This window comes from Chionomys nivalis, chromosome 8 (assembly GCF_950005125.1).
Source record: "Chionomys nivalis chromosome 8, mChiNiv1.1, whole genome shotgun sequence".
In the NCBI taxonomy this organism is placed as follows: Eukaryota; Metazoa; Chordata; class Mammalia; order Rodentia; family Cricetidae; genus Chionomys; species Chionomys nivalis.
In genome coordinates, this window is record NC_080093.1 from 86,929,538 (window position 1) to 86,942,942 (window position 13,405).

The 13,405-nt window shown below is 39.2% G+C and overlaps 1 protein-coding gene across 1 annotated transcript in view; it reads left to right on the plus strand.

Moving 5' to 3' along the window:
- Window positions 1-13,405, plus strand: part of Sbf2 (SET binding factor 2) — a 403,356-nt gene that overhangs the window by 376,566 nt on the left and 13,385 nt on the right.

A 13,405-nucleotide genomic window follows, 5' to 3' on the forward strand; every position in this document is an offset into this window, starting at 1 on the left:
GCCTCATCCCTTGAGAAATAAATAGGCCCAGCCAGGCAGGCTGATAGGATTGAGAGCCGTGTTTAGGTTGGTGAAGTAACCAAACTGCCGCTGATAAAGAGGCCATACTGTGTGACCCAGTCAAATGCAGGGAAGGGAGAAGAGAATAAATCATTCCCAGTTCTCTCCATCTTTCTAGACATGGCAGTTAGACTCCCTTGCTAGGTCCTTGCTCAGGATTGGAATGAAGAACAGGGTGCTACTAAGCTTTCATCACAAAGGCAAAATTGACCTAGGAAAATAGCACTGATGCTGCAGCCTTGTTTTACCCACATCATCATTCTAGGAGGATCAGTAGGTTCTCCCATGTCAAAAATAGCAGGGAACCTCTGAAATATGACTGGGAGGAAAGGTGAAGACAGTTTCAGAACTGAAAGTAGGTCTTCTGAAAAGGCCAACTCAGCATATGACTATATTTTGTTTTGTTTTTATTATGTTAATCATTTGCTTTTTAAATAATAGCTTCATTGTATTCTCATTTACATATCATATAGTTAGCCTATTTTAAATGTTAAGTTCCATTTTCCATTCACAGAGTTGCAAAATTATCACCACCATTTTAAGACTTGTTTTATCACCCAGAAGACACTCTGTAGCCACTAGCAGTGATTTTCTATTCCCCTTCCCCATACATGCATGGGGCGGTGCCTGATTGCTCTCTTCTCTTTTTGTGAAAAAGTACTATACTGTAGTCTTAGGCCGCCTGCCAAACAGGATGTGGAGCGCTGATAACAGGGGAGCTTAAACTTTGAAACTCTTTGCAAGAAATAACATATATGTTCTCTGTTTGAATATTTGCCTTTTTATTGTATTTTGACTCATAGACAAGGGATATTTTAGGGGACAGTTGTGCTTACCTGAGGCCAGAGGAGAAAAGTGAGTCTCTTAGCTCTCATCTATGTAGGTATGAGGATTGGGAACTGCTCTGTATCCTAATTCCAATGGTGGTAACTTATATGTATCATGACTAAAACTAATCAAACTGATGATTACACCGGAGAATTTAAAGAAACTTTATATAATGTTTATTTAAGTAGGAAAAAGTGTAACATCTCAGTACCCTGACTTTCAGAAAGGAAACAGCAGCAGTCTTCCAGAACAGATCTGTAAAGCTGTGACCAGACAGGCTGAGGAGCTCGGCTGTCACTAGCATTGGGTAGAAGAGATACCCATGACATTCCAGTTCAGGAGAGAGACAGTCAATTTTCCATGCTGTTTTCAGTCACATCTCTTCACTAACCAGACTGCGTCTAGTAGTCTCAAGCTTGGGATTTGTCTAGTTATTTTTTCCAGAAACTAACCATCCAGTCTCTTACTCTGAAAAGGGTTATCATGATAACATAAGGCAGGAAAAGACTCTGGGGTCTAGCTACTTTAGCCCCATTTCACCTTAAGTACTGTTCGGGGGCTTCTCTGTATCCTCAGCAGGTTAGTTAGAGTCTGAAATCAATTTCCTTCTGCAGGATTCCCACTGTAGCTTTCCTCTGCCAGCCACCACCGCTCTCCCTCTAGTCTCCTCGGCTTCAAAATTCTGCTGAACTGGTTTTGGCCTGTTACTATGTTGTCCTTCTCTCCCCATTCATTTCTGGGGTTTTGTTTTACCTACCTTTAAAAAGTCTTTACTAGCCAGGCATAGTGATACACCATCTGTAATTTCAGCACTCAGAAGGCAGAAGCATGAGGATACCCACAGATTATTCCACTCCAGCCTGGTTTGCATAGCAAGTTCCAGGCCAGCCATATCTGCATAGTAAAACTGTAACTTTAAGGGGGTAAAATTCTTTAACATAACTACAATGAGATGTAAATTATATATATATATGTGTGTGTGTGTAAATTATATATGTAAATTACAGCATAACTACAATGAGATGTAAATTATATGCCTGCTGGATTTAGAATAAATATAATAAATGCTAAATTTTCAAAGTATGGTTATTAAAGCAACCTGGCATAAAAATTAAACTTCTCATAACTGTTTTTCTAAATAGGTAAAAATTAAACGTTGTATATGTATACAACGTTATACTTGACCCCAAATGAAAAATAAGGCCAACTTTTAAATGAAAACTCAATTGTTTACAAGTGAAGGCTTCATGACCAACAAAATGTAACTTCAAAGTCTAAAGACTGGACTATGTATTCAGTTCTAACTGTGTCACGTTAAAACTTTTCAACTGAAATATTATTCTTTTAAATTTGCCTGAACCTGCCTTGGATATAATAGGCCTTTTTGTTTGTTTGGTTTTTGTTTTTCAAGACAGGGTAGCTCTGACTGTCCTGAAACTAGCTTTTGTAGACCAGGCTAGCCTTGAACTCACAGAGATCCACCTGCCTGTGCCTCCTGAGTGCTGGGATTAAAGGTGTGCTCCACCACCTCCCAGTCTGAAAATACCTCTTAAAGATAAGTCTTGACCAAGGGTGTGTGTGACCTTAACTGTGACACTTTAGGGGCTCGACCTTGATAGGTGTCAGCTTGGTTAAAGCAAATTATCTTATCTCAGAGAGAGACTGTTTATCATTTGAAAACATAGAAATCTAAGTAGTTAGCAATAGTGCTCTGTCTCTTGCTGACTTAATTATATGGTAGTGTTTCATCATCTCCTACACACTGGTTTGAGGCATTATAAAAATGCCTTCTTTGAATGCCTTTCAAGTGAATAGTGTTTTACATGCCCCTTACTTTTACCAAATAATTTTAATTAGTGCTGTCTTCAGACTTTTTGGTACACAAAACAGAAGCAGGCCCAATAACAATACAAAAATAAGTTCAGAATTTCATAGACACAAGCAAACTTTCCCAGGGTAAAATGTGTTCCCTGCTTGTTTAACCATTTATAACACACTGAATTCAAAAGGCTGTATCTATTAGTACTAACAAAGTTACAAAGAAAACAGATGAAGCACCATTCTTAAATTAGAAATTTCTCATCATATAAAAAGCCATTGTTTATGCCAGTATATCCAGGTGTCAGATGAAGAGAAATGCTAGGTCACTGTTTCATAATAGCAGCATCTGCAGTTTTTTTACTTCTAAAAGTAGTTGACCTAACTGAAGTGATATCATGACAGGATGCTTCCTTTCCTTGAAGTAATTGAGCCAAATCTTTCAAAAGAAAAATATAACCAAAACATAAAAATGAAATTTTTACCTAAAATTTATTTTTAAAACACAATACCAGGGCTAGCAAAATGAGTCAGAGAGAAAAGGTGCTTCCCACCAAGCCTGAGAACATGGGTATAGTCCCAAGAGCCCATCTGATAAGAGAGCACCACTCCTGTGCATTGTCCTCTGACCTCCACACATAAGCACATGTGCACATGTGTTATAGGGAGCCCACCAGAAATGACCACTCAGACAACCGTTTATAGCCAACTGAAAGTCTTTATAATAGCTGGGAATGCACAGGCAGGTATTTAGGACCCAAGTGTAGCCCTGAGCATTTAGAACAAGGAGTTTTTATAAGGCAAAAAGCACATCCTAGGTATATCACTCAGCAGCTGCAGGGGGGTGTTTTGTGCAAGAAGGCAGTTTAACAGAAGCTGAAAGAAGCAGTTAGCTGGAAAAGGAGGTTTGCACAAGCAAGAAGTTTAACAGAGTGGGACCTCCAAGGGAGTAGGCCTGAGCCAGGACTTCTGCAGGCCCCAGCATATAGGTCTGGGACCTCCAAGGGAGTAAGCAGGAACCAGAGACCTCTGTGGGTCTGAGCTTGAGTCTGGGACCTTCAAAGGAGTAAGCTGGAACCAGAGACCTCTGTTGGTCCGGGTGTGAGTCTGGGACCACCAAGGGTGTAGGCCAGAGCCAGAGACCTTTGCGGGACTGGGACCAAGCCAGGGACATTTATGGAAACAAGACTGAGTCAACTACCTATGTCAGAGCAGGCCTGAGACAGCAAACTCCACAGAAGCAGGTACAAGGGAACAACCACTGAGGGAATAGGCCAGAATCAGAGACCTCTGCAGGTCCGGGCGCGAGTCTGGGACCTCCAAGGGAATAGGCCTGAGCCAGAATCTCTGCGGGTCTGGGTGCAAATCTAGGACCTCTGAGGGAGTAGGCAGGAACCAGAGACTTCTGTGGGTTCAGACATGAGTCTGGGATCTCTGAGGGAGTAGGCAAGAACCAGAGATGTCTGCAGGTCCAGACAATGAATTCAGAACCTCCGAGGGAGTAGGCCTGAGCCAGGACCTCTGCCAGAGCAGGCCCAAGGTAGCACCCTCAGCAGAAAGAGCTCCAAGGAAGCAATCTCTGTGGGAGCAGGCCCAAACGACCACTGGTCTTGCAAACCCTGGGAGCACCCAGTGACCTCCAGGAATGCAGAATGACCAGCAGGGTGACCGGAACTGTGGCCCTGACTGCATCATGAGGAGCAACCATCTGAGTCTTGGATCCACTGGCATCTGGAAGATTGCTCATCAGAGAAACAGATAGCCCCACCTACACCAATCAGAGGAAAAAATGAGTAGACAAGGTAAGAATACACACAGCAACACAAAGAGTAACATAACACCAGTAAAAACTAGTGGCCCTAAAACAGCAAGACTTGAACAACCAAATATGAAGAAAATGACCTAAAAAAAATAACTTTAGGAGAATGTTGGAGGCCCTTTAAAGAGAAAATGAAAATTTCCCTCAAAAAAATGGAGGAAAACACAAACAAAAAATTGGAAGAAATCAACAAATTTCTTAAAGAAAACCAAGAAAAAGTAATCAAACATATGGAAAAAACTATTCAAGACTTGAAAACTGAAATAGAGACAAGAAAACACAAGCCAAGGGAACTACAGAAACAGAAATCATAAGAAAACGATCAGAAACCACAAATGCAAACCTAAACAGCAGAATACAAGAGATGGAAGAGAGAATCTCAAGCGCTGAAAACACATTAGAGGAAATAGAGTCATCAGTCAAAGAAAACATTAAATCTAAAAAAAGGTTAACCCAAAATATCCAGGAAATATGGGAAACCATGAAAAGACCAAACCTAAGAAGTTCAACTCAAAAGCCCAGAAAATATATTTAACAAAATCATAGAAGAAAACTTTCCCAACCTAAAAAAAGATATGCCTATAAAGATACAAGAAGCTTACAAAACACTAAATAGACTGGATCCAAAAAAAGTCCCCTTGCCATATAATAATCAAAACACTAAACATGCAGAATAAAGAATATTAAGAGCTGCAAAGGAAAAAGGTCAAGTAACATATAAAGGGAGACCTATCAGAATTACACCAGACTTCTCAATGGAAACAATGAAAGCCAGAAGGTCCTGGTCAAGCATTATGCAGATATTAAAAGGCCACAGATGCCAGTCCAGACTACTATACCCAGCAAAACTGTCAATCACCATACAAGGACAAAACAAGATACTCCAAGACAAAATCAGATTTAACCAATACCTAGCCACAAACCCAGCCTACACAAAGTACCAGAAGAAAACCTCCAACCCAAGGAAGTTGGCTACATCAACAAAAACTCAGACAATTGATGATCTCAGAGCAGCAAGTTCCAAAGAAGGGAAAAACATACAAAATAACGAAAACTAAATTAACAGGAAATAGCAATCACTGGTCATTAATATAAATGGACTCCCTTAATATAAATGGACTCAACTCACCTATAAAAAGACACAGGCTAACAGATTGGATACGAAAACAGAATCCATCCTTCTGCTGCATACAAGAAACACACCTCAACCTCAAAGACAGACATCGCCTCAGAGTAAAGGGTTGAGAAAAAAAATTTTCCAATCAAATGGACCTAAGAAACAAGCTGGTGTAGCTACCCTAATAGCTAACAAAATAGACTTCAAACTAAAATCAAACAAAAAAGACAAAGAAAAACATTTCATATTAGTCACAGGAAAAATCCATCAAGAGAAAATCTCAATACTGAACATCTGTGCCCTGAATACAAGGGCACCCTCATATGTAAAAGAAACACTTCAAAAGATTAAATCACACATTAAACCCCACACACTAATAATGGGAGACTTCAACACTCCCCTCTCACCACTAGACAGGTCAGTCAGACAAAAAATTAACAGAGAAATGAGGGAACTAACAGATGTTATGACTCAAAGGGATTTACCGGGCATCTATAGAACATTTCATCCAAAATTAAAGAATATACCTTCTTATCAGCACTTCATGGAACCTTCTCAAAGATTGGCCACATACTAGGTAACAAAACAAACTCCACAGGTACAAAAAAAAAAATGGAACAACCCCATGTATCTTACCAGATCACCATGGCTTAAAATTAGAATTCAATAGCAACACTAATTCCAGACAGCTCACAAACACAGGGAAATTAAACAATGCTTACCTGAAGCATCAGTGGGTTAAGGAAGAAATGAAGTAAGAAAGACTTCCTAAAATTCATTGAAAATGACCACACAACATACCCAAATTTATGGGACACAATGAAAGCAATGTTAAGAGGAAAGTTCATAGCACTAAATACCTACATAAAGAAGCTGGAAAAATCCCACACTGGTGATTTAACAGAACACCTGAAAACTCTAGAACAAAAAGAAGCAAACTCACCCAGGAGAACTAGATGGCAGGAAATAATCAAATTGAGACCTCAAATCAACAAAGCAACAGAAAACAATACAAAGAATGAGATAAAGAGTTGGTTCTTAGAGAAAATCAACATCATAGATGAACCTTTATCCAAACCAACCAAAAAGCAGTGAGAGAATATCCAAATTAACAAAATCAGAAATGAAAATGAGGACATAACAACAGACACAGGAAATTCAGAGGATCATCAGGTCATATTTCAAAAACCTGTACTACGCAAAATTGGAAAACTTAAAGGAAATGGACAATTTTCTGGATAGATATCATTTACCAAAATTAAATCAAGACCAGATAAGCAAATTAAATAGACCTAAAACTGCTAAAGAAATAGAAACAGTCATTAACAGTCTCCCAACCAAAAAAAAAAAAAAAAAGCCAAGGGTCAGATGATTTCAGCTCAAAATTCAACAAGATTCAAAGAAGAACTAATACCTATACTCTTCAAATTGTTCCACACATTAGAAACAGAAGGAACATTGCCAAACTCTTTTTATGAGGCTACCCTGATACCCAAATCATGTAAAGACATTACTAAGAAAGAGAATTACAGACCAATCTCACTCATGAACATTGATGCAAAAATAAGAAAATACTGGCAAATTGAATCCAAGAACACATCAGAACCATGATCAAGTTGGCTTTATCCCAGAGATGCAGGGATAGTTCAACATATGAAAATCTGTTGATCTACCATGTAAACAAACTGAAAAATAAAAACCATATGATCATCTCATTAGATGCTGAGAAAGCTTTCAACAAAATACATCATTCCTTCAAGGGATTTCAAGGAACATACCTAAACATAATAAAAGCAATCTACAGCAAGCCAACAGCCAACATCAAACTAAATGGAGAGAAACTCACAGCGATACCACTGAAATCAGGAAGAAGAAAAGGTTGTCCACTCTCACTATGTCTATTCAATATAGTTCTTGAGGTCATAGCTAGAGCAATAAGACAACAAAAGGAGATCAAGGGGATACAAATCAGAAAAGTCAAATTCTCACTATTTACTGGTGATATAGTTTACATAAGCGACCCCAAAAATTCTACCAAGGAACTTCTACAACTTATAAACACCTTTAGTAATGCAGCAGGATACAAAATTAACTCAAAAAAATCAGTATCCCTTTTTTCACAGCTTATAAATGGGCTGATAAAGAAATCATAGAAACATCACCGTTCACAATAGCCACAAATAGCATAAAATATCTCAGAGTAACTCTTAACTAAACAAGTGGAAGTCCTATATGAAAAGAACTTTAAATCTTTGGAGAAACAAATTGAAGAAGACACCAGAAAATGGAAAGATCTTCCATGCTCTTAGGTAGATAGAATTAACATAGTAAAAATGGCAATCTTACCAAAATCAATCAATATTAAAAGACAATGGAAAACTTTGTTTTAAAACCATTTATGTGAAGTTTGTCAGTCTTCAGCTGAATAGGAAGCAGGCAACAGTCTTGAATATACCATGAAGCCATCAGTTACAACTATTTTATCAATATACATGGCTGAATTTTAGAGTAACCAATGTCTAGGGGCAGCTGGACCGATCCCGTGATGTCACAAGGAAGGAACCAGTCTTAAGCAAAACAGCTTTTGCATTTGGGTTGGGACCTTCACAGTGTTGGCATAGTAACTGTGAGGAGGAACATGACTACGCAATGCCCATCAAAATTCCAGCAAAGTTCTTCACAGACGTCGAAAGAACGGTACTCAACTTCATATGGAAAAGCATAAAACCCAGGATAGCCAAAACAATCCTGTACAATATAAAGGAACTTCTAGAGGCATCACAATTCCTGACTTCAAACTCTACTACAGAGCTACAGTACAGAAAACAGCCTGGTACTGGCATAAAAACATACAGCAGGGCCAATGGAACAAATCAAAGTCCCAGATATTAATTCATATACCTAAGAACACCAGATTTTTGTCAAAGAAGCAAAAAATATCAAATGGTAAAAAAATCTAACAAATGGTGCTGGCATAACTAAATATCAAATGTAGAAGAATGAAAATAGATCCATATCACTCTGCTCTGACTGAAAGGGCTTTTCTGTCACTGCCTGCCACTCACCAGCAAAGGACCAGACCAGAGCAACCGAAGCAATCGCATCCTGGCAACAAGTGACCAAGACTGAAACACGGGATGGGGGATCAGCAATGCCTTCCAAGAAAATCGTTCAGAGACAAGGGATGAAGCTGTCAAAGAAGACAACGACACACAGGAAGGAAGAAGGGAGGGAGAGGGGGGAGGGAAAAAATGGAGTCAGTTGTACCAGCCCTTCCAAAAGTAAGCAAAGCTGAGAGATTACAACCAGGCTCTTTTCCATTAAATATTTATTTTATTTAAAAAAAAAAAAAAAGAAAATAGATCCATATCTATCAGCATGTACAAAACTCAAGTCCAAATGGATCAAAGACCTCAACATAAAGCCAACCACTCTGAACCTCATAGAAGAGAAAGTGGGAAGTACACTTAAATACATTGGCACAGAAGACCTCTTCCTAAATATAACCCTAGTAGCATAGACACTGAGAGAAACAATTAATAAATTCTCCTGAAATTGAAAAACTTCTGTAAAGGGCATAGTCAACAAGACAAAAAGACAGCCTACAGAATGAGAAAAGATATTCACCAACCCCACATCAGACAGAGGTCTGATCTTCAAAATATACAAAGAACTCAAAAAATTGGACACCAAAAGATCATATAATCCAATTTAAAAAAATGGAATACAAACCTAAACAGAGAACTCTCAAAAGAGGAATCTAAAATGGCTGAAAGACACTTAAGGAAATGTTCAACATCCTTAATCATCAAAGAAATGCAAATCAAAACAACTCTGAGATTCCATCTTACACCTGTAAGAATGGCCAAAATCAAAAATCACTGATGATAACTTATGCTGGAGAAGTTGTGGGGAAAAGTGAACACTTCTGCATTGCTGGTGGGAATGCAAGCTGGTACAACGCCTTTGGATGTCAGTGTGGTGATTTCTCAGAAAATTAGGAAACAGCCTTCCTCAAGACCCAGTAATACCACTTTTGGGTATATATCCAAAGGATGCTCAATCGTGCCACAAGGCCATGTGCTCAACTATGTTCATAGCAGCTTTGTTTGTCATAGCCAGAACCTGGAAACAACCTAAATGCCCCTCAATCAACGAATGGATAAGGGAAGTGTGGTACATTTACACAATGGAGTATTATACAGCAGAAAAAAGTAATAACATCTCAAAATTTTCAAGCAAATGTATGGATCTAGAAAACATCATATTGAGTGAGGTAACCCAGACCCAGAAAGACAAGTATCATATGGACTCATCAGTGACTTTTAGACTTAAATCAAAGAAAACCAGCCTACAGTTCATAATCCCTGAGAACCTAGACAACAATGAGGACCCTAAGAGAGACATACATGGATCTAATCTCCATGGGAAGTAGAAAAAGACAAGATCTCCTGAGTAAATTGGGAGCATGGGGACCATGGGAGAGGATTTAAGGGGAGGGAGAGAAAGGGAGGGAAGCAAAGAAAAATGTATAGCTCAATAAATTCAATAAAAAAGATTAAAAAGTAAAAAAAAAAAAAAAAAGTTTAACAGAAACTTGGAGTAGTTAACTGGGGCATCTTGACCTCTGATACTTAAAGTTGGGTAATTTTCCTTGGAAGTCTCCATGAAGGAGATCAATTTCTAATTAAACCTAAAATGACCTCAGCAACAATACAAGATGGAGGAAACTCTGCACTGTCCTGCCCTTTCACGCCTCCACAAACATATATACTAAATAGATAAATTTTTTTAAAATAATTATTAATTTTTAAAAACATAGTACCAAAGGGGGAAATATGTATAATATGAATGAAAATGTGAAGTACAAGAAATTATCCTTTTAATTCAATATTGAATAATCCTTGAGCATGTCCTAGAACCTTTTCATGCTGTCCCTCTTTGAGAACCTATCAGTGCTGAATGTGCCTTCAGAGTTTATTTACATTGTAAATTGGCTCACTCTAGCCTGATGTAGTCATGTTCCTCCTCACAGTTACTATGCCAACGCTGTGAAGGTCCCAACCCAAATGCAAAAGCTATTTTGCTTATTTAAGACTGGTTCCTTCCTTGTGACATCACGGGATCGGTCCAGCTGCCCCTAGACATTGGTTACTCTAAAATTCAGCCATGTATATTGGTAAAATAGTTGTAACTGATGGCTTCATGGTGTATTCAAGACTGTTGCCTGCTTCCTATTCAACTGAAGACTGACAAACTTCACATAAATGGTTTTAAAACAAAGTTTTCCATTGTCTTTTAATATCATGAGTTCTAAAGCCTTATATGAAGGGCTAGCACAGTACAAGATACACTGTTAGTCCTTCTTAAATCTTACTTTGTAAGGTCTTTTTTTATTTTCAAGGCAGAGTTTTTCTGTGGTACAGTCCTGGAACTCACTCTGTAGACCAGGCTGACTTCGAACTCACAGCAGTCCACCTGCCTCTGTCTCCCGAGTACTGGGGTTAAAAGTGTGCACCAGCACCACCCGGCTACTTAATTGTCATTAGTGTGTCTTATACATTAGCTCTCACATAATCCACTGCACACTCTAGTTTACCATCCCTTCTCACCTGAGAGCACAATCCAGGTTTGTTGCAGCATATTCCCAAGGTGCTGATACTGCTCAAGTATCATTGTAGTATTTTTTATTTTAATTTTTAATTGAGCTATAAATTTCCCCCACTCCCCTTCCTTCCCATTGTAGATTTTTTTAAGTAGGTTTTTTAAGTTTTAAAAAAAACCTAATGACACATGGACAAAAATAACAATAAATTTATATTTCTCTAAGTTCCATCTCATGTTCAATTCTTACTTATATAAGTGAAGCTGTCAGGTTTTACTACATATGTAAAATAAAACTAAAATGTCTACAGTTTAGTCCTTTAACCCTGTACCTTGAATCTTTAGCAATATACATACAAGATTATTATTTAAAGAGTATTTAGATGATATCTGAGAGAAACATACAAGATTCAGTAGAGTTAGTTTACTGACTGACATGCCTGTCATTCCAAACACTACATAAAGTTAAATTGTTTGATGCATACTTGCCTTGATGCTCTGAAAATCTTATGATCAATAATGAAAAATATTGATGAAGCCCAAAAATATTCTTTGAGATCAGTAAAACTGATGAACCCCTAGCTAGGCTAACTACAGGGAAAAAAGGGGGGTGTAACATGAGGGCCAGCTTGTCGGGGGGGGTTTCTGTCCCACCCAGTCCCTCAGCCGTTTAGTCCTAGAGAAAATCATACAGAGAGTCTATATTAGTTTATAAACTGATTGGCCCATTAGCTCAGGCTTCATATTAGCTATTATAACTTATATAGCCCATTGTTTCAATATATGTTAGCCACATGGCTCAGTACCTTTTACAGCAGGGCAGGTCACATCTTGCTTCTTAGGTGGTTGAGACAGGACTGGAGAAAAAGCTTCCTTCTCCCCAGACTTCTCTTGTTCTCATCACCCCGCCTCTACTTCCTGTCTGGTTGACCCGCCTATACTTCCTGCCTGGCCAATCAGCATTTATTTAAAACATGATTGACAGAATACAGACAGTTCTTTTGCACTGGGGGAATTAGTTGATTACCCGTGTTAGAAATGAACATCACCAGAGTCTATGCCAGCAATCACCACTATACATCTCTGACTCGGTCATTTGATTCTCGGCAGCTTACAAGAGGTGGAAGCTTCGGTCTCCACGCACGCTCGCAGCATACCTCTTTATAGCAACTCCGTGCAGTAGCCAAGGGGTGGAAAAGCTCCCTCTACCCACAGGGGAGTAGGTGTGGTGATCAACACAGTGGAATACCATCTGTAATAAAAGAAGCATGAACGGATAACTAAGCCGCATGGATCATTCACAGATAATTGTGCTTAGTGACATAAAGCAGACAAGTCATTTCTGACAGCCAGTACAACATAGCCCAGAGCCTCCTTATAGCCTCGTGGACTCCCGTGTCACCTCCATTTATGTGAAATGAACTCTTCCCCACTGTGCGCTAAGACTTGTAACAGCCAGTGTCGACAGGAATCCCATGTCTTACCCATACCCAGCACTGGGCTTGTAGCATGTATTACCATACCCAGCTTTTTATGTGGGTGTTAGGGATCTTAACTCAGTTGTGCCATCTCTTCAGTCCCAAATGCTGACCTTTAGACAGGCTGCCTGTAATACTCATTAGAAACAGCTTTTAGCAGTCGGGTGGTGATGGCACACATCTTTAATCCCAGCAGAGAGGTAGGAGGATCTTTGTGAATTCGAGGCCATCCTGGTCTACAAGAGCTAGTTCCAGGACAAGCTCCAAAGCTACAGAGAAACCCTGTCTTGAAAAACTAAAGAAAAAAAGAAAAGAAAAATGAAACAGCTTTTAGCAAATACAGTTATGATTGAAACTTACCTTGATCTGGCAAGATCCTATTACTGCTTTTAAGACTGAGAAGCACTGCCCAGGCCTTTAATTCCAGCACTCGGGAGGCAGAGGCAAGTAGATCTCTGAGTCCAAGGCTAGCATGGTGTATAGAGAGAGTTCTAGAACAGCCAGAGCTACACAGAGAAAGCCTGCCTAGGGGAGGAGGCATTGAGCAGTGTGGGTGGGGCTGCCTGGTATACTGGGGCACAAGCCTACTTTCTGTCAGTGTGAGCTGGCTCCACAGAGGCTGTGGACAGCTTGTCTAAGATAGGCTGTAAACAGTGAAACAATGATTTCCCTTCCCAGTCA